Raw genomic sequence first — 23,120 nt, 5'->3', positions numbered from 1 at the left:
ATGCTGAGAAGCAATTTGAAGGTGACTTTCTTTGTTTCTTTTTCGTTCAGCTGATGTTTTTTTCGTCAAGTACCCAGGCTCCCAATTTTTCAGTAAATCCCATTGAATAAAAGTGATTGAGAATGGTTTTATGATCGAAATCTATTCTTACCGCCAATTCATTACTGGTTTGGCTACCGTTCTCCTTCAAAAGTGGTTTGAAATGTTCTTCGTCGAATTCAGAAGGCCTTCCTCGTTCCGCTGCGGGACGTGCCATCGACGTCAAAGTCGCCACTTCGAACATTACAAACCATTTCCGTACTATAGACTCTCTTAGGTGGGGTAAAGGTGGCAGCATACGCCGATGACTTGGAAGGAACATTGGCCGTATTCAGTCGATGGGCTGCCAGTTGTGATCTTAGAGTTAACGCTGACAAAGCAGAGTTGATGCCATTCACAAGAAACTACAAACCTTCACCTTTTACATTTCCTAGATTAAATAGCCAGATTCTTACGCTCTCGTCGGAAGTCATCTTGTTGGAAGTATCTTGGTGCAACAAGCTCCATTGGAAGCTGCACATCGGAAATCGAGTTAAAAAGGCCTGTACAGTTTTTTTTAATCCTGTAAATCCGTCTCGGCAAAAATGTGGTCTCAAGCCACGTGACGTACTTGGGATATACCACTTAGTGGTTCTGCAATTTTTGACATATGGCTGCCTAGTTTGGTGGGTAGAGTGAGGAGAGTGGGAGAGAGTGAAGAGGACTGCATGTATTGGCAGTACTGGGACGTGCAGAAAATGCCTCACTTTACGTAATTATGCATTTACTTCCCTTTTATCTTCAATCCAATGCAGCCCAAAGCGCTATTAGGTTGAAGGAGGTCGGCCTCTGGAACCAATCTCCTGTAGGACATGGTACAATTTTGAGACAGATTTCTCCTTCTTTCCAGTAATTTGTACAGATCTTTCCATCCGCTAACTGAGTTTTGAGGGTTGTGCTAGGACTATATTTCCTAGATTGGAAGGAGGAGAGAGCCTGCACTGACAAAGATACTCCTGTTTTCACCAACAAAACGGTACTCTAGTGCTACTTTTAGTGTACCAGGTTTACTCTTGCCATCTAGTCTACCTACTTACCTACTATCAAGGCATCAGCCCTTTCTCTCGTTTTGTTTGAAATAACACCAAACCAATGCGGATTCGTAGCCAGAAAGTCAACAAGAGATGCGATGCATTCAATTAGCGTACCAACGGAAAAACACGTAGTAGGAAGAAAAATCTGCATATGGTTTTTATAGATCTAGAGAAAGTCCCAGTGATGGTGGGTGTGCATCAAGATTCAGCACTCAACCCGTTGTTTTTTAACATTGTTATGGATCATTTGACAGCTAATGTTCAAGACAAACCGCCATGGAATATCCTTTACGCGGACGATAGACTCTTGATGAATGAAGACCTCGCTTGTCTGAAGAGAAAACCGAACACTTGGATTGAACAACCAATGTAATGCGCATAAATGTGGAGAAAACTGAATACCTGCAACCACCGTTTAGCGAAGAGGAAACAGTCAGCCGAGAGGCCACCTGTATTAATTGACAGCCAAGCACGTAGGTAGTTTCAAGTACTTCGGAACGAGTTTGAGCGTAAAAGAAAACACAAGCGAAGATGTGGCATACAGAGTTAATGCGGCGTGGTTGCAGTGGCGCAGCCTGACGGGTGTTTTATGTGACAAGAAAATGGGATAAACGATTAAGAGAAAGTTTGGGCAGCGCAAGACAAACACAACGAGAAGATGCACGTGGCTGAAATGTTTCGTTGGGCAACAGAAAAGGAGATATGAAAATCGCACCAATCTCGGAGCAAATGAGACAAGCCAGGCTAAGATGGTGTGGACGCGCGATGCGTGGAGACGAAGAGCACATCGGCAAACTCGCCATGAACATAACTGTGCCAACAAAAACTAGAGGAAGACCACAATCAACCTGGCTAAATACGATAGAAAGGGGCATTAGAGAGCAGGGCCTTGATGATGTGACGACGTAGCACAGAGGAACCTGGCGCATGAAGACTATGGGAGCCAACCTGAAATAGGGATCAGCTAAAGAGAGAGAGAGAGAGAGAGGGATCTTCATGGATAACTCGACAGGTAAGACCCTAACAATCACTAAGCACCCACACAAAGGTCCTCATTGATTTTGAACGGTACGCGTCACTTGGACTTGTTGAATAAATTCTGCAGAGCGGACTGTGTCAGAACGTTATTCGTGTTTTTTGCGCTTTGTAACAGATTCTGCATCGTCGCCTGATACTTCCGATTCACGGCGAACCTTATGAATGCATGAACGAGCGCACTTAAGAAAATTAGAGACTTATAAATCGGTGTGACTTGTACTTAAAATGAGGATAACCGCAATTCTCTTCAATTCTTGAGTTGAGGTGTAGTTCCCCATGATTTATCTGAAAAGAGTAGAAATAAAAATAATGATAGTTAATACCTGAAATGGTAAATCTACGTCGGGATAGAGCTCGTAGCGCAGAAGGTGTGAGATGATCTCTTCCTCTGCTTCATTTTACCTCCCATCTGCTGGGCCTCACTATTAAGCAGTACTAGGTTAAGTTAGGTTCGGTTGAAGCGGTTGTCCACTATGAGACACACTCAGGCTTATAGCCCATTGTGACGCCGCATGGGGAACTTGTCCTTGTCTCTCCTAAAACCAGTGTATACTTTTCCGAAGTTTTATAAGATCCTTGATTCCGACAGAGCTGAGCTCTTCCAATTCACTACGAGTCTACGTCTGGATAGAGCAGAACAGTGACACAAAAGGCGCGGGATCGTGTCTTCCTCATCTAGACAGTTCAGCAGAAGTCATGTGCTTGCACACCCATCCTCCGGACGTGACTAACTATCAGGCAATGACCCGTTATAACTGAGATCAGTGTGTTAAGACTGTGCTTAATTTGTCTTAGCAGATATTCCATGCGTTTAGCATTGAGAATCGGCCACAATTGTCGAACGATCCTGTAGGTAGTTTCATTACCCCATCTTTCATCCGCCGGTCTTAGGATTTCCTCAAAGATGGGTAGCTTACATGTTTGTAAGGGCATGCTGATATCTTTGTTTGTGTACTCATCGGTCAATTTCGTGCCGAGTGTCGCTAGTTCAGCGGTTCTGCAGTTACCCTCAATGTCGCAATGACCAGGAACCCATGTTGTCTTTAGGTGAAATGACTTAGCCAACTCGTTTAGAGATGTGCGGCACTGCGTGGCTACCTTGGAGGTTGTCGACTGCTTTGTGAAGGAGCGCATAAAGGTCTAAATAAGTACTTCCATCACTCGAAATCAAATTTTTTTTATTAATAAAAAAGTTATTTAAAAACAAAATTGTATGATTCATTTTGCGCCACATTGTTAATGAACGTATGCTTGTAATATATATAATACAATTTTTGATGACCGCATAATCGTGAGTCTCGATTTATGGGAAATAAATAGTAGATGCACTCACAAACTCTTAGAAAAGCTTGGCTAATATTTTCTTAAAAGTCTTGTGTCCAAAATACATTTATTTCACTTATGTCACATTTTAAAATATTGCTTGGGCTTGAGTAAAGCATATGAGCTTTTATTATTTTTGGAATGATAGCAAATGGAAACTGGAAAAATAGCAACAGCAAGAAAACCCAAGTAGATAGCAAGAAACTTCGGCCATATTTTAAATGTTATTTCAAGTAAATGTTGCATATCTTGCGGCGTTGAACAAAGAATAAGTTCAAACTTGAGCGCAAGTAACAGGGCAAAATTTTCTACAGCATTGTTGTAATGGGCTAGGCATGTATGCAAATGTATGCAAATGGAAAGCAAAAGCATTCATAAATAATTAAGTGTCGGTGTGTTTGCATTTGACCGCAAATGTGTATATGTGTGTGTGCACGTGCTATCCGCTGCTCATAAAAGTAACAACTTGACCATAACAAATTTGCTAAAAGTTTTTGAACTAAAGTTTATTTGACATTTGGTAGCTTTAATTTGCATATTTTTAGGCGCTTTACCCCATAACTACTTTAATAGCCCCAGTGCAAGCGGCTGTGAAGCAAAACATCGCCTTTTAGATTGCTTTAAATGCTTTAAGGTGCCTGAAGTTCTAGTGCGGCTTTGAAAGCCTACTTTTCGGCGCACAGCATTAATGCAAACCAAAGTACGTGCGCATTGTTTACCTTTTGACTGCAATGATTCGCAATTAATCTATGCCTGCTCGCTGCCAACTCAACTTTAGTCGGCTATCAATCGCCTGGCAAAACAAACTCACCTGTCCAGGCGGAAGCGCCTGATTTTCTGCCTCATATGCCATCAAATTAATTTCAATCAAATAAATCTTCACATTAATCAAATGAAGCACTTTTGCTTGCCAACCTACGACTTTTGCCGGCTATTTTGTTTGATTCTCGGTTTTTTGTTTTTCCTTTTTTGATGTCGAAGCACAAAAGCCACTTCAAACGTGCAACCAGGCCACACCGAAACACAAGCCCACCTATAATTGATGCAAAGCTTGCGCCTAAAACTGTGCTAGTGCAACGAAGGTAATCCACAGAGTTGATTTGCCGCCGAGACTGAGATTCAACATGTCAGCCTAGATAATAGCGAGCGTCTCTACAACAACTCTGGCAGGGGCAGGGGGTACAGCAGCGAGTGCATGAAAGAAGAAAAATTACTTTTGGCATGTTGGCAAACTGGCGCGTCCTCTTTGTGGCACATCATTCGGAAAATGGATTGGGGTTGATAAGTGTTGCAGTAGCAAAGCTATTGGGGATAGCCAGACCCTTTTCAGCCAAATCGCATAGGGAAATGCTGGGCACAGACAGCAGACAACTGAGCAGTGCGGTTGGACAGCTTGCGCTCTTAGTGGGCATGCCATGCTTATGTATGCATGTATTTGTGTGCAAGCGACGAGTAGCGTGTAAAGGAAGTGTGCGACGCACATCACAGCAGCACAGAGCAGAAGCAAAGGCCGCATAGGGCAGACAGTGTGCTTTTCTTCTTCTATAAACATTCCACGCTATTCTCCCCATCAAACGCATTTATGTCTATGTGTGTGTGTGGGTTTTTCGAAATTTATGCAAAGTTTTTCGACCACTTGAGTGTTTATTTATTAGATAGACTCTAATAAAATGCGCTCTGTACTTATATACGAATGCGAGCGATGGCACATTAGCGCACTCAGTTGGAAGAATCCACTGTTTGTCCAGTGAGAAGAATAGCAAGCAGCGAAAAGTAGTGCAACAAATTTAATATAAAAAAAGATGGACCATCCAAGCAAATGAAGAGAAATGGCAAGCATTTTTTTTCAATCTATGCCTTTTTTCCAACTCGCTTTTGGGGGTTGCATTACACGTCTAAAATTATGCAAAGCCTGCACTCAAGCAGTCAAATTCACATACACCGGATTATTGTAGATAATTGAGGAGCTAAAAGGCAGACAATGGCGGGGAAGTTGTTGTTATTGGCGTAGTTGTAGAGGCGAGTATGCAGGAAGTAAACAAATTTGTAGTTGGGTCTGATCAACTTTGTCTATTACGAGAACCCTGTTACTCCGCCCTGTTTTTGATTGAATTTCGAAGTCGCCACTTCATGCTTACGTTGCTTATTTGCATTATGCGCTGAAGTGTGCGTGAAAGCCTAAAATTATGCAAACTTCACGAAAATTGACGGTTTTGTTTGTTGCGCCTTTGTAAATTTTTGCTATTTTTTCTTTTAAGGGGGGGGCCAGGGTTTTTAGGGTAAAAAAAAATCGATTTTGGTTTATTTGAGAAAATTAATGTACATAATTTCAAGAATGTTGTGTCCAAATTTTAAGTCAATCGGTGCAAAACTCACAAAGTTAGAGCATTATAACCGTTGGCCGCTCCGACTCGGCTACCTGCTATGGTCGAACACCATTGACACATTTTCTGGAAAACGACGTTTTTCAAGTCGGTGGACACTTTTTCTCTGAATCTACTCGCCCGATCTTCCTGAAATTTTGTACACACTTTCTCTACATAATTACCGAGGTAACCATGGGAGGTTTTTTTCACTTTTTATTTATTTTACAATAAACAATATTATGCGATTTATCGTCTAAAAATCGCACTTCTACTTCAAATGTTAAAAAAAATAAAAAAAAAATTTTTTTTTTAATAAAAACTCGACAGGGTTACCTCGGACAATTGATTACCTAATGGAAACTCTTTGATTTTTTGATTTAAGATGATCCAATGCTGAGAAAAACTGTCCACGGCAAATTGCCTTTTTTTTCGAGACGTTTGCGTAGATCTGCTGTCAACGGCTCAATTTTGTATATTTTCTTGTAAAAAGTTTTGAAAATATTTTTGAAATATGAGTTTACAGTATACTAATTGGATAAATAAATTTACATGAATCACCTTTCCAAAAAAAATTCATAAATAAGTGCATATTTTTAGTGGAATTAACCCTACCCCCTCCCCCCCTTAAGGGGGGAGCCTGGTTTATGAGGTCTAAAAATTGCATCTCTTTGCGATTTTTTTTTTTTTAAGGAAAAAATTAATTTAGCACTGCAAAGTTTTTTCTATTTTTTAATGAACATTTAAAAAGTATAAAAAATTTTGGTACTGGTGAAAATAAGTTGAAAAAAATGTTTAACATAGAAATTAGTAGAGCGCTGCAACGCTGGAGTTTCCAACTGGCGTACAGGATACAGCTCGTATTTATTATCTAAAGCAAAAAATTCAAATGGATTTCTAATTGTCATGATTTTTTATTCTAGATGAACTAAGAAAACTGAGAGGAATTCCAAAATTTTAACTTTTTGGAGGTTTTAAAGAAAAAAATGCCTTTCAATAAAAAAAAATTCACTTCAACTTGGTATAAAAATCTTGAAATTTTTTTTTAATCTATTTTGTTAGTTCAAATAGAAGAGAATTTAATACTGAAGGGAACAAGCTATGATTCATTTCAAAAGGTTCATTAGTTTTTTTTCATTCATGAACGCCAATTCAAAGAAATCATAAAAATGAAAAGTCGAGAAAAGAAGATAAAGTTTGTACTATAGCTGTCCGGTCACAGCATAACTACCTAACGCTCGCCTGCCTTTGGCTTTGTATCTACGGAAATATTGAGAATTAGGCTCTGTAACTTTGTGTGAATATTCTGAAATATATTAGGAATCGCTTAAAATGAAAGAAAAAAATTGTTTTTTTTGACCTTATAAACCAGGCTCCCCCCTTAAGGCAAGTGAATACTTTCGGACGCCACTTTTCAGTGCATCCGCAGTAGAGCGGCTCAAAAAAAAAAAAAGAGATGAAATATGTGAATGCAACATGATTTCGTTATTCTGTAAACAACAATTTGCGTAGACAAACAAATAAATTAGTGAGTTGCCAATAAATTTAGGTTTACAGGGCTGCTGTGCAAATATAAAAGGGTTGACTTTAGTGGGTTGTGCGTAGACGTTGATTAGAGGGATTAGTGCATGGATAAAAAAAACTCTCTTAAGGGGTTACTTAGCAGCGGTGGAACAATAAGCATATTTCGGAAATTTTTCACTGTACTGCAATGAAATAAATCAAAATTCTGAAAAAGCACTTTGTTGTACATATCGCGCATTTAACTGTATATACAGGGTGTATACGACATGTCCGGTTGTACTGCATAACGTTGTCAAACCATTGTTCCCTCAAAAGAAAGGCATCGCAGCCAACATCGTTGCCAACTGTATGGAGGACGATGAAAATAGGTATCTGACCAACAGTAACGAAATTTTGCACATCTGCAAAAAGACTAAAAGTAATAAGGCCCCCGGACGATCCCGAATGAAGCACTCAAGTTGGCAATCCAAAAGCATCCAGAGATCTTTGTGGATGTTTACAACTCTTGCACATTCCCGAAAGAGTGGAAGCTGCAAACACTAGTGCTAATACCCAAAGGGTCTAAGCCGGCGGAAGATCTCTCAGGCTACCGTCCGCTATGCATGATGGATACGGCAGCCAAAATAATAGAAAGGCTGATCGTGTATCGCCTGGAAGCTGGTGGTTAAGTGAATCGCTCACAAAGCGATTGAAGGCTCTCGCTGGCTCTACGGAGATACGAGGGGTGCCTTTTATATGTCGGGATTAGAGAACAAAAACAAATTTTAATCATCGAAAATCACTTTATTGTTTTAAAATATGAACATCTATACACTTTTGCATGCGTTTGAATCAATTTTCGAAGCACTTTTGCCACTCTGAATGAGGTACCTCCAAAACATGCATTCTGAATGCCGCAACCGCTTCTTCAGGTGTCGAAAAACGTTGACCTCTCAGTTTGTTTTTTACGTACGGGAATAAAAATAAGTCATTCGGTGCCAAGTCAGGACTATACGGCGGATAACCCATTAATTCGATGTTTTGGGTGCTCAAAAATGCAGTTGTTTGAGCCGATGTGTGAGAGCTCGCATTGTCCTGGTGAAGAGTGATCCGTCTTTGGCGATTGGTTTTCCTAATTTCTTGGAAGACAACTGGCAAACAAATGGTTGTGTACCACTCAAAATTTACTGTTCTGCGTTGTTCTAGTGGTACGGTTGCGACTTGTCCAGTTTTTCCGAAAAAACAGGCGACCATTTGCTTAGAAGTGCTTCGTGTGCGAACAACTTTTGTTGGATTTGGCTCATCTTGAAACACCCACACAGTCGACTGCTGTTTACTTTCGGGCTCATACGCGTAAATCCATGATTCATCACCTGTCACGATGTCATAGACGTGTTTCGAAGCCCCGCGATCGTATTATCGTATTTTTTGAGCATTTCCTTCGACCAATCGACACGAGCCTTTTTTTGAGCGATTGACAAATTGTGTGGGATCCGACGCGAACAAATTTTTTTGACAGTCAAATGTTTATACAATATTGAATGTATGCTGGTCCCACTAATGCCTAAGATTGTCTCAATCTCACGATAGGTCACATGACGATCTTGCAATATCAGTTCGTGCACAGCATCAATGGTTTTCGGAACAACAACTGATTTCGGACGACCTTCACGAAATTCGTCTTGAAGTGAACTACTACTACCATTGAATTCCCCATACCAGCGATAAACACTGGTCCTTGATGGAGCTTCAACGCCAAAAAATGAATTAAGTTCATCCATGCAATGTTGCTGAGTTAATCCACGTCGAAAGTTGTAAAAAATAATCGCACGAAAATGTTCACGATTTAATTCCATTTTTGGACCGAGATGAATCTTTTAAGTTACTGTAAACAACACAAATAGCGCTGGTATTTCAAAACGTTCTGAGTACGTAAAAGCCAAAAAATGTCAAACTTTGCGATAAGCCAGTCAGTTGCCAGATTGCAACACCAGGGTTGCCAAATCCCGAAATATAGAAGACACCCCTCGTAATGGAGGCTACTGATACCGCATAACCGGCATACGCAACTAGGATAGGAACCCGGACGCAGTTATCTAATTTATCAAAAAATCACATTCGCGGCTGCACCTTGATGAAATGCATTTAGCAGTCCCAGGGATGAATCAGCCAGAGGGAGGCATGTTATAGCGCTAGTGGGAGAGCATGCCTCACATACCACTAGCAGCTTTGATGATCTTTCTGAGAGTTTCGGTTTTAAACTCCTTTAAAAAAAAGACAGTAGTGAACCCCGGGACTGACAGTGTACGCCCATATGTTTTTCAACAAGACTTTTCTCCTTCAAAAAAAACTACGAACTTATGGCCGGTTAACTTCCCAGACTTTAATCCCCTGAATTACCACGTATGGGGCGTAGTTGAGCGTGAAAACAATAAGCATCCTCATCCTCATAGCAACATTTCTTTTCCGAAGGCTGCAATTAATACCGTTACGGCCATTTAATTCAATTTTGCTCAGTCTTATGCAATACTCAATACGGCGATAAAGGCGGCAAAATATGTCTCTGTATTGTTTCGGAGCAACAGTGGAAGTAGCTACAATTAGGGAAGCAGTGGATTGGTTGCTCGCTTCTGTAATTGCTGTAAAGGAGCTAAACATCTACTCCGACAGCCAAGCGGCAATTAGCGCCTTGGGCTCGTTTTTTGTGCGTTCGAAATTAGTCGGGGAGTGACTGATTTCTCTCTCGATCCCATCGGAATACTTCGATATTAGGCTCATTTGGGTTGCGGGTCACAGTGGCATAGAGGGAAACTGCTGCACCGATGAGCTGGCTAGATAGGCGCCCTGGAGACGGCTTGAACGCAACATGAGCGGATTGGAGTTCGCTTAAGATCCTGTGTTCTGCTACTGAAAAGATGGGCCGCGCGTCAACTCTCAGTCTAACATAGCCGCAGCTCTCAAATTTGGTGGGTATCCTCACTGGACATTGCCCGCTGGGTGTCCATGCGGTGAGGCTTGAGATTGATCAAGTCCTTTCTGCAGAAGCTGTCTGGAGGACGAGGTGTAATCATCTCAACACCTTCTTCTCAGCTGGCCTGCTCTCGTCGGGCAAAGGTTTAAACCTTTGGGCTCTCATTTTTTTTGCGGGTTTAAATATCACACATCTGGTCAAATGTATCAGTAGCCTGAAGCGGTTAATACAAGTCCAAGCCCTTTATTCCCCTTTCTTCGAACTGTCTGGTTCCTTTCCTTCTCCTTTTCCCTTCTCCTCACCCTGTATGGTATCACAACAGACACATTTTTATTTTTTGTCCAAGTGGGTACCTTACAAGGGCAGCCACTTAACTTAGCCACTTCCCTGCATCGTAGTGCAATTTTAATCTCACATTTTGCGCTATCCGGCGAAAAAGAATTCACATACTTTCTAACTCATATTTGCTGTCTGGCCACGCTAATTTAATTTTTGCATTCTTATCATTCACTATTGCAATTTGTCATTTCCTTTCTTTTCTATGTTTTGCTGTAATGTATGTATGTATATATAAACAAGTTGGTCTAACTTAGCCAAAGTTAGTGACCTTTAATCAAATCGTTTTTCCATAACAAAGGGTGGTTAAATTTCAAGGGCCCATGTTGAATGTGAACCACACCTAAACTTCAAGTTTTTTCCGCATTTCATTTGACATTTCAGACTAACTCAATTTGAACCATGGAAAGATACACAATCGAGCAACGCATTAAAGTTATTCAGGCTTATTATGAAAACGGGCGTTCAAATCAAAATGCATATCGCGCACTTCGTGAAGAAAATCATCTTCAGTGATGAGGCACATTCAGTGGAAGCAGAATTGTCGCATTTGAGCAAATGATAATCCAAGAGTGATTGCCGAAAAACCAATGCACCCACAAAGAGGAACTGACTGTTTGGTGCGGTTTATGGGCCGGCGGAATCATTGGGCCGTATTTTTTCCAAAATGAGGCCGGTCAGGCAGTTACTGTGAATAGTGTTCGCTATCGTGAGATGATAACGAACTTTTTATGGTCCGAATTGGAAGATATGGATGTGGACTAGACTGGCCGTAACTTTTTTTTTGTGGAAATCCATAAATTTTCGGGTCTTAAAACATGAGGTTAGGAGTAATAAAAAGCGGTGTGATTTTTTAGCCCGATCAGATGATGCCTAACCGTGCCCATTTGATCCCAAAGTATGGACAATTTCAAAAAATCACAATTTTTACAAAAATTTTTTTTTGTTTCCAATTTATATAATTTAATTTAATTTAATATGTATATACTTAATATATATATAATTTAACTTTATTTATATAATTTATTTTAATTTAATAAAATTTTAATTAAAGAATTAGATTGTCTATTTAATGAGAGATGCTTTGGTGTAAGACGGATACAATTGCCTGTAGTGCTCAACAACTTGCAGTAAGTACTGTTTATCTTCTTCATTATAAGTAAGCGATCTGTTGTAGTCTGTGATCAATTTCTATGCTCTCTTTGCAGCGTCATTAACTACAGACAAATTCGTTTTCCCGCTATATAGTCTTCACTTTCTTGCCATGTTGAAGGATCTGATTCCAAAAAACTTGTTTCAATTCCTAAGCGGGTAAAGAATGTCTTAGTTCTTGATGAAATAAAATCATTTATATTCTTGCTGCCGTAAAGCGTTATTTCTGACATTGTTGCAAAAACTCTCTTTGGAACAGCATCTTCCTTCTGGTTATCGCTAGTAATTGCTTCCACCATTTTTCGCTTAATATGTGAAGGAATTTGATCATCAAAAAATGAAAGGCCAACCGCCTCTTCCGACAAATACCATAAATGATTTTTAATTTTATGTAACAAAGCATTGGATGCATTCTTATCGAAATATACAATCACATCTTGAATGAGCTTAAGGTCATTTTGTGGAGCAGCTATTGGATCCACACAACGAAACCAATATGGAACGTAGATGCAGGTTAAAAAAATACAAACGCTTCTTAGACTCTTTATCTCTAAAGTCGTTAACACGAATTGCTCGCGAAACAGAAACATTTTGTAGCAATATAGGCACTTCGACATAAACCTTGCGTGTGATGTTGCACCAGGTGACCGTACTTGTGAAAAATTTGGTACGTCTTCCCCAACAAGGAGCAACGATAGTTGTAGTAATTCTTTATAATCGGCACGAGTGTGGTGACTATTTAATGCAGTTAGACAAAAATTCTTAAATATTTCCACTTCAGCTATTGTAAAGACTTTCCGAACTTCATTTTCCGATATTCCACTTTTGAATGACTTAGAACTAATGTTTTGCCAGCTGTTAGAGAAACGATTGAAAAGGGAACTTCCGGTGCTGATGATTTGCCAAAATTTAGTTCGAACACTGCTTTGACTAGCAACTCACTAACATGGTGACGACAGGGAAAAAAAGTAGATTTCGGCCCAACCTTTTTTCAAGCAAGAACGCTGCTCCATTATTAACTCCCGTATTAGCAGCTGTTGTATCAAATGATACAATTTCCACTAAATCATCGAACTTTCACTTGCACAAAAAATTATGTATTTCTGCAGCTATTGCATCTCCCGTTGAACTTTCAATTTTTGGTATCCCCAGCAGTTTTTTCATATTTTTCCCTGAGACAACGAGAGACAATCTATCTTTCTTTTCTGTGCCTCGGATTTCTGCAAGCAGCTTGCCATCCCAGTGAAGGACAAAAACGTCGGGAATCTACAAACAAGTAAAAAGAGACTTCAAGAATCCAAAATCTTATAAACATATTCAGTAAAATCATTACATTGAATCCATTAATAATCTCTTGAGCTTGTCTGCGACGATAATCTCTCCTCATCGAATGTAATGTTGTTCGATTAAGAATTAAATCTTCTATTTTTATTGCCGGCGTTCCATTAACACTTTGCATGGTATTTATGAAGGCAGCACCCGTTGCACTCACCAAATGCATGGCATCTCTTGTTGAGAGGTTACATTTGCCCATGCATGCAAGCATTCTATCATCAATAAAATAAATTTTTCCTCGATTTGCCTTTTTCGGTAGTAAATTAATGTTACTTCCGTCTGTATCTTCGCCCTCATTCATATCTTTTGCTGCATTTTCTTCGCCAGCTGAAATATCCTTTTCAGCGTTCTCGGTATCAGTGACTTCAAGAGCATAATTAGCTTCAAATGGGATCAAATATTAAAAAAAAGAACCAGTAAAGCTTAACTTTAATAAACTTACTATGAACTAAATGCTTTTCAACGCGCTTTCTTTCTTCTTCCATTCGTTACTCTTTGCGTTTTTCTTTTCTTGTGAGTACAGTATCGGCACCATACATACTACCTGGACGTCCTCTGTTTCTTTGGAGCAAAAGAAAGTCTTTATCTTCCTGCATTTTCGTTATACCTAGGGCATCCATGGCTGCAATGTCAAATATGAAGTTTTCAATTTTATCCTTAAACTCTGCTTCATTTTTACGACACTTGTCTATTTGTTTGGAATGTTTTTGTAAATTTCTCCATTCCTCGTAAAGATTTTTAAGTTTTTTAATATTATACAATTTTTTTCTTGCGCCGTGGGAGTTTTAGCTTTTTTCCAAAATTCAATCGTGGCACCAATCGTGTATTTCATACTGCTTTCCAAAGTCAAATTTTCGTGCCTCATTAGTCGGCCGCCGTAGCCGAATGGGTTGGTGCGTGATCACCATTCAGAATTCACTGAGAGGTCGTTGGTTCGAATCTCGGTGAAAGCAAAATTAATAAAAACATTTTTCTAATAGCGGTCGCCCCTCGGCAGGCAATGGCAAACCTCCGAGTGTATTTCTGCCATGAAAAAGCTCCTCATAAAAATATCTGCCGTTCGGAGTCGGCTTGAAACTGTAGGTCCCTCCATTTGTGGAACAACATCAAGACGCACACCACAAATAGGAGGAGGAGCTCGGCCAAACACCTAACAGAAGTGTACGCGCCAACTATTTATTTATTTATTTTTATTTTGTAAAACAATAATTGAAGCAGCTGTTTCATTGATGGCAACTTGGCCCCCAAAATAACACTTTCACTGAAACTGAATAAGAATGCAATGTCAAAGCTTACCAATTCAAATTTCGAGTAAAAATTCAAAACTTTTAGCGTATTCAGGGGCGGGGACGATATGTAGTTTCAACAGGATGGTGCCACTTGTCACACAGCTAACGAAACAATGGGTCTTTTGCGCCAAAAATTTGATGGCCGAATAATCTCACGTCGCGGCGATGTCAATTGGTCGCCAAGATCATGTGATTTGACACCGTTTTACTTCTTTCTTTGGGGTTATTTGAAAGAAAAGGTGTACGTCGATAAGCCAGCAAAAATTAAAGAGCTGAAGGATGAGATAATTCGGCACATTAACGGCATAGAACCTCAATTATGCCTCAGCGTCATCGAAAATTTGGACTATCGGATGGAGGTGTGCCGCCGAGGCCATTTTTCTTGTTAAATTACAATTTAGTCTTCTATTTACAATGCACTCGCTATAATATGAACTAATTAAAACCAGGCCTGTTCAGTTTTCCAAAATTGTTCATATTTAGGAAAGGCAACTAAATTGAAAAAGATTTTATTTAATTAGTTTTGAGAGGTTTTTGTTTTATTTAAAACCGCAAAAGAAACGTTGTTTATTCATTTTTTCACATTTAACAAATACAAAATTAGTTTCAGTCAAAAAATTTGTCATACTTAAATTCATGCTAGTTTAATTTTTAAAAAAATTTAGTTCATGTCGATAAAAAATCAGTAATCCGCTTTTGTTCTTTCTTTTGTTTAAGTATCTTAAAAACTGCCTTTTCCTTAGCTTCCATTTAGCAAACATTTCAATCTCAGCCCATTCCAAAGTTTTATTAAGCATGTCAATAGCTTCCTTTGATGTAATCGTCTTTTCCGGCTTCACAAAACAGTCATCATCTTCGTCAGAAATTTCCTGTATTTCATTGTCATTGCATTCAATAGCATTATCGTTCCATTCTGTAACGTTGAAAGCAGTGAATTTAACCTAAAGTGAAATTTAAAAAAATAAAAAACAAACTTCTTTGACTAACGGTTCTAAAACACAAACCTCAGGTCTGAAGTGTGACGAAAGATTGGCTGCACCTTCCTCCAAATCCCTTACATTCATAATTAAGTTGCTTCGAAGAACACTCAAAGGAACATCATCTTCCGGATTCTCTTGATTTTTGCTCCAGCATTTGGATAGCACAACAGCATCTACGTTACTCCATGCAGTTTCTAAGGTAACAATCACTTCCTTAACCCTAGAAGGGTACTGTGAGTAAAATTTACGCACATAAGGAATAGATTTGTTCGTAAATCTGCAGGTTGGCCACACTGAAAGTCAAGCCACTAGCAGTGCTTGGCCCACTCTGTCATTAGTCGGCTGCCGCAAGCATTGAGTGGTGTTGTTTGATTTATCGCGCTTGTGGACAATTTAAAAAAAGTTAGTGAGTAAAATTTACTCATCGGTACCCTTTACGTACTAAATTGTGTGAGTCAAATTTATTTATCAGTAACTTAGTACGTGTCTAAAAAATATATTTTGTGCTGAATTATGACAATTATGTTTATGTTACCGTAAAGAAAACTACAGAGCATACAAATGGCAGGTCGCGGGCTATCAGAACAAAATATTTTGGATGCAATACTTGAACTAGAATCTGAGGAAGAAGACAATTTGGAGTTGGAGCTTTGTAACTTTGATGAGGATTCTTGGGACAGTGTTGCAGATCCGAAATATCAACCAGAACCGGAAGAATTAAATGATGTCGAAGAAAATTTGATACACGAAATCATAAATGCAGAAGAAGCTGAAAAGGAAGAAAAGGAGGAAACACCTGGAAGCAGGAAACGTAAAAAACAGAAACTTATTGACGGGAGAAGAAATGAAAGATCATCTGCCCAAGAATTTCGTGTAACAGAAGAGGTAATTACAATTATTACACCTAGTACTAACAATCTGATCGGAAAAGATGGAAATTTTAGTTGTAGTAAGGAACCTGTTGCTGCGCTAGGTCAAAAAACTCCCTCAAAAAATATTGTTCACATTCGCCCTGGCCCAAAAGCAAATGCAAAAAATTCGTTGTGTCCTGCCAGCTGCTTCAAACTGTTTTTTACCGCAGACATATTGGAAGAGATTTTGGTTTATACAAATAAAGAAATAAACATTCAAAGGGAGAACTATACGATAAATCTCACGCGGTTTTGTCAACTTTGGAAATGGACGAACTTGAAGCATTTCTTGGTTTGTTAGTCTTGTCCGCTGCTCTCAAAGATAATCACTTGGCAACACATATGATGTTTGACACTACCTACTGTGGGGAAAGGTACAAGGCAACCATGCCTGAGAGAAGGTTCAAATTTATCTTAAATTTTCTAAGGTTCGATGACAAAGAAACAAGAACTGCTAGAAGAGAAATGACCAAACTAGCTCCAGTTTCTTCTATCTGGAACAAACTTCTAAACAATTGCAGAGCGAACTATAAGGCTGGAAACTATATAACCATTGATGAGCAACTAGTTGGATTTAGAGGCAAATGCCCATTTAGGATGTATATTCCCTCTAAACCCAACAAGTATGGCATCAAAATTGTCATGTCTTGTGATAGCGGAACAAAGTATATGTTGGATGCCATTATTTACCTTGGAAAAGGAAGTGTTCCTCCTGCAATGGCTGCTGGTGAATATTATGTTCTTGAACTGCTGAAAAATGTAAAGGGCACCAATCGAAATGTCACGATAGACAATTGGTTTACGAGTGTACCTTTCATTCAACGTCTCCGCCATGAATACAAAACAACAATTGTTGGCACAATAAAAAAAAATATACCACAATTGCCTATTGAAGCTACAGATATAAAGTTTCAAAAACGAGCCGCAACCACTTCATTGTTTATATTTCATGAGGATTTGACAGTTGTATCATACAAGCCCAATAATAATAAACTTGTATTATTGGCGTCTAGTATGCACAGTACGGGTAGTATTCATGAGACCACTGGAAAACCAGAAATAGTGCATGTGTACAACTCAACAAAATGAAGAGTTGACAGTTTTGACCAGATGTGCCAAAACATTAACCATGGCAGGAAAACCAGAAGGTGGCCTCTAGCATTTTTCCAAAATATGATGAACATAGCTGCAATATCGCATAACGCATACATCATTTACGCGCACAACATGTGTAGCCGTGGGAAAACCCCAGAATCCCGACTATAATTATATGTTATCTCTACACAAGGAGTTAACGGAAGGATTTCAAAGTAAAAGATTAGCAACTAATACAAACATTAACCTGGCGTTGAAAAAATCCATTCAGAATATTGTAAGCGCAAGCCAAGAGGCCCATAGTGCCGGAGAAGACCAAAAGGGGCTAAGAAAGTACTGTAATTTTTGTATTTATACCAAACGTAGATACACCACCACTTATTGTAATTGTGGATTAGCTATTTGCGGTGAACATGCACAAAAAAAGTGTCCTGAATGTGCTTGAAAAACAATTTTTATGTAATCATAATGGTCAAAAATCAATAATAAAGTATTATTTTTGCTTATTTTACATATTATAATAAAAAATTACATTTATATTATATGCTGGCTTTAAATTTTTTTCATTTAAAACTACTATTTTACAAAATAAATTAGATAATAACGTAAAAATTCTGAAGTGAGTAAAATTTACTCATCGGTACCTATAAGCGCCTACAATTTAACCGTACACTTCTAGGGTTAAGCGTAATTTGGTTTAGAGCGTCAAGCAAATCAAACACCTTTGCAGCAACCGAAGCTAAAAGATTGTTTCTATAGTAAAGTTTCGTAATCCTGATGCCATTTTGATCCATAGGTTGTATAAGAGGGGTGACATTCGGTGGCGTAAAAATTGTTAATATGCAGCCGTCTTCAGTTATTAGTTCATCCTCGGGTGGATGCGATGGAACGTTATCAATTAAAAGGAGAGCTTTTATTGGTAATCTCTTTTCCATCAAAAACTTTGTAACCTAAAAAAATTTTATGAGTTTTAACCTACTGAGATAAAATTATGAAAGCTTGCCTCAGGTATGAATTAACGGTGGAATCAATCTTTAAAAATAGCCGCAGTCATCCATGCGGATTTCAAATGTCGATAATCACTGGGCAGTTAAACCCTTTAAAACAACGGGGATTTTTAGCCTTTCCGACTGCAAGAAGCTTGAGTTGATGAGCTCCTGACGCATGGGAACAACACCGGAAAAGTTACTCTTTGCTTTTCCATCTTTGCACCTGGGACAGTTTTTACTAACGCTGACAAATACGTCTTTTGTGGCAAAAGTTTCCAGTACAAACCGGATTCATCGGCGTTGTACAGTTGCTCACGACTTAATTCAAGCTCCTCCATTTTCGTCTTTAACGCCTTTTTGAATGGGCCAACTAACTGGGGCTGTGAAGATAGTTTTTCTCCAGAAACTTGGAGCAACCGAACGATATGGCGGTCTTTTTAAAATTTTGAAGCCATCCATCACTGGCATTGAATTCAAGGCACTTTTCTTTAATTTTAAAATGAAGATCTTTTGCTTTTTCTTTCAACAGAAGCCCGCTAAGCAGGAGCGTTTTGTCTCTGATATTCAAAAACCATCGATACAGAGATTTTTCCATCTTTGGGTACTCTGAATGATGTAAAGTGTTCCTTTTTCCAGGACCGATAAAAGTAGATATTGTTGACACATTTAAAGATAGCATTTTTATTTTTTATTAATTCCGCTTTTGGAGACTTTGTCACTCCATATTTACGCGATAAATTAGTAACACTTTGACCCTTTCGTAAATATTCTACAATATCTGATTTTTCTCTTAAGGTCAAAACTTATGCTTTTTTGTGTGCATTTTTTAAACTGCCAATTATGCTCGCATGAAATGACCAACTTACGACGTTGAAAATTTGTATTGACGACTGAACATAGGAGAATGCAAAGCATGTACATGTGTATGCGAGTGAACGCAAGCATTTCTCAGCGACGGTTTTGTTCATTTTAAATTTTATTAACTAGGGGATTCCCCGATTAATTAGGCTCAAATTTTAGAGTACTCAATGGAAGCGAAAAAGTGTTCATAAATTGGGGTGTTCATTTACCTATTAGGGTGTAAACCCTGCTACTATGTTAGAAAAAAAATACACATTTTATGTTCGGGTCTTATTTTGAGCCCACATTTTTTTATTGAGAAAATTCAAATTTGTACAGTTCAAAAATATTTTTAAGGCTTGTGATCAATGCAATATGTCGTCGTTAGAGTGGTTGTGTGTCGGTGTGATGGACAAACAGGTTTTTTGCAAGTTATGCACTCAGTAAAGATCTTTTTTTCCTTTTTCGACGGGCAAAATTTGCACCTTTTCCATTCACTAGCGCATTTTCGTTTTGGAGAAGGCGAATTCGGAGATTGGAATGCACTGTCTTCTTCTCGAATTCTTCGTACCAATGATGCAGAGGCTTCTGCGCGAGGAAGCCGACTACGCCTTTTGATATGTTCTTGAGCTAAAACTTCACCGAGTTGCTCTAAAAATAGGCGCCTTTTGTGGAATTTTTTTTTTGGCATTCAGGATATATTTCGGTCCATATTATAAAAGCGCTTAGAAAACAGGGCAACTGGCCGATTGGTTTTCCTTTTGCACGAATATGTACGAAGCATTTGGTCCGATGTGTCGACTCCACCTTTTGTCGAGTTGTAGTATTCAATTATTTCCGGAATTTTTTTGGATGATCTTCCAAAATGTTGCTATTATGGTGAAGGGTGCTAAACAAATAAATCATTCTGTATTTTTTAGGCACATACAAAACTACAGTTTCTTTTTCATGAAAAAAAAATTGACTTGAGTGTATTGGAAGCTTACGCAATTCTTGTGATGTTGCATGAACCGGCAGAAAACGTTTGTTGTTCCTTACTGTGCCAACAATAGTAATTTTCTGCTTTAGCAGTTCTAATGCAAGGTTATGACTCGTAAAAAAATTATCGGTAGTCACATTTCGTCCACGGTATGAAGACACTAAGTCTAGAACAACCCGTTTGCCTTGATTCCTTTCAGCATTGTCTCCTACTTTGCCCAATTATATTTGTAACTGTAAGCAAAATGCGGTGTCAGAATCCGCTTCTACGCTTTCATGCCATATTTCCCAGGTTTACTTGGAATGTATACTTTGAAAGGACATCTACCTCGCAACGGAATAAGCTGTTCATCCATCGGTATGTTAGCACTTGGAACGTAAAGCAGCTGCAAGTTTTGAGTCCATTGCTCATAAAATGTGCGAATAGGAGCAAGTTTATCTCCTCTTTGTTCTGATCTTCTTCTTTGCCTATCGTCAAATGCTAGTACATGAGAAATATTGCTAAATCGCTCCAAAGACATGATTGCTCTCAAAAACGGACGTCCATGAAACTCGTCCCACAGGGAGTTAAGACTTTCACCGTATGACCGGTAGACTCCTAAAAAAATAATATGTCCGTTATACAATTATAATAGGAAAAATATATTGTAAATAAATACCAATAAGTATAAGAAGTCCCAGGTAAGTATCGAACTTAGTAGCATCTATAGCTTAAAAATTTTCAAAAACAGCACGAATTTGTGAAATATGATGAATAACATAAGAAGTCACTCCAGGTTTTCCGTGAAGAATATTTTCACTTGCTGCACGACTTTGGGTGTTTGGCCGAGCTCCTCCTCCTATTTCCGGTGTGCGTCTTGATGTTGTTCCACAAAATGGAGGGACCTACAGTTTCAAGCCGACTCCGAACGGCAGATATTTTTATGAGGAGCTTTTTAATGGCAGAAATACACTCGGAGGTTTGCCATTGCCTGCCGAGGGGCGAACGCTATTAGAAAAATGTTTTTCTTAATTTTGGTGTTTCACCAAGATTCGAACCAACGTCCTCTCTGTGAATTCCGAAAGGTAATCACGCACCAACCCATTCGGCTACGGCGGCCGCCAAAGTAAATACAACAACAATTTTACCGTATAAATACTAGTATGAATTTAGAAACAAAAATGTAGATTATATATACTTACAGTATGTCTAGATTCCATGTTTTATCAAAATCTATCGTCTATAAACTTAGATTTACAATAGCAACTGCAAGTGGCAAAATTATAACTGTAAACGCATTCCAGCATTCACAACAGAGAGGTGTTCCAGACGATGACTCTGCAATAGGGGATATTACATTATATATTTACTATTCGTTTTACAAATATGATAGGGGTCATAAAATGACCCGAACATGATATGCGTAAGCACTTGCAATAACCAATTTTTTAAGCCTAAAATGGTGATAAAACTAATTGAATTCAATATATTTCAACAATTGATGCACTGAGTAGTAAGAACTTTCAAATATATTCCACCAGTTAGAAATACGGTGATGTTATATGCAATTTGGGTCATCAAAAGACTCTAACGTAGTAGCAGGGTTATTATTATCGCGAGAGCACTGCATATTTAATGCTAAACAAAACTGATTTCATTGCGTTGAATGAATGTATGTATACATATTTGTTGTTGGACTAAAGGAACACTATGCTCACGTCACTTTACGAGTCACGTTTATATATGTTTGTTGCTGGACTATTACTCACGCCATTTTACATCTCCCGAACATTAGGCTCACGCCACTTTACATCTCCTTATAGTACCTACATATGTAGGTATATTTGTTGCTATTTTTTTACTTCTTATTGAAAAACACTTAGATTAGACTAGTGCAGCATCAGTGTACAAATAATTGTCACACCACTTAACAAGTAGCTCCAATGCAATTGTTGTTACGTATTTGTTTTGCATCCCGTTTACACATGTATGTATGTGTCTTATATTTATTATGTTATCCGAATGAGTGAGAATGAGATAGGTAGATAAGTAAAAACAATGAGTCCTTATATGTAGTATGTCTTTTTGTATACATATAACTCCCGCGCTCTATTAGAGGCGATGAAAAAACGAATGATCAAAATTATGCAATGCAACAGGAGAGATACCTGCTGGCACCCACCCAGGCATAGTTTGAAAGGCGAACAGAGTGCAATAACAATAAGTATTACAAATGGTGATTAAAATGTCTCTCATTGGTTCTATTAGCTTAGCACAGCATATTACAATGTGCATGTAGGCCAAGAATGATAGAAACAAGATTGCGCCCATCAGAGCGTACGTGACGTCACGTTTGCTGAGTTGTGCAGTATTGCCAACCATTTGATCTTCGCAATAAATTTAGTGATTTTTTATACCGAAAATGCGACAATTTTTAAGTTTGGTGTTTGTTTCTTTTTGTTTTTAATTTAAGGCTAGCGAAACTTTAGGTTAAAAAAAACTGTATTATTATACAAAAGAAGTTTAAAAAAGGCCATTCTGAGAAGATTTTAGTGCTAATGAAAATTTTTTTATCCTATAAAATTTGATAATTTGAAAGTGCAAATTTAATTTTTGGCTCCATTTAAGGTTATGCAAAAATATTAAATGCCCCTCTCTCAACTCTTCTTAAGATTGAAAACCTTTTTACACATTTTAAAAAGCCTTTGAATTTATTGAATGCGAATTAAAACCATAGAGGTGTAATCGTTTCTTCCGGTCATCAATCCTTAGTGAGACATAGAGCATCAAGAGGTGTATTCATAGTAAAAATAAGCAACAAAATACCAGAAAATACTAAAGAAACCATACTGACATTTTTACAAAAAGAGTACCTTATCTGGTTACATAACTTCAAATATAGCAAAAAAGTCGTTCCCTTAACAA

Source organism: Anastrepha obliqua, chromosome 2 (assembly GCF_027943255.1).
Source record: "Anastrepha obliqua isolate idAnaObli1 chromosome 2, idAnaObli1_1.0, whole genome shotgun sequence".
Classification (NCBI taxonomy): domain Eukaryota; kingdom Metazoa; phylum Arthropoda; class Insecta; order Diptera; family Tephritidae; genus Anastrepha; species Anastrepha obliqua.
This window is presented reverse-complemented; position numbering follows the sequence as displayed.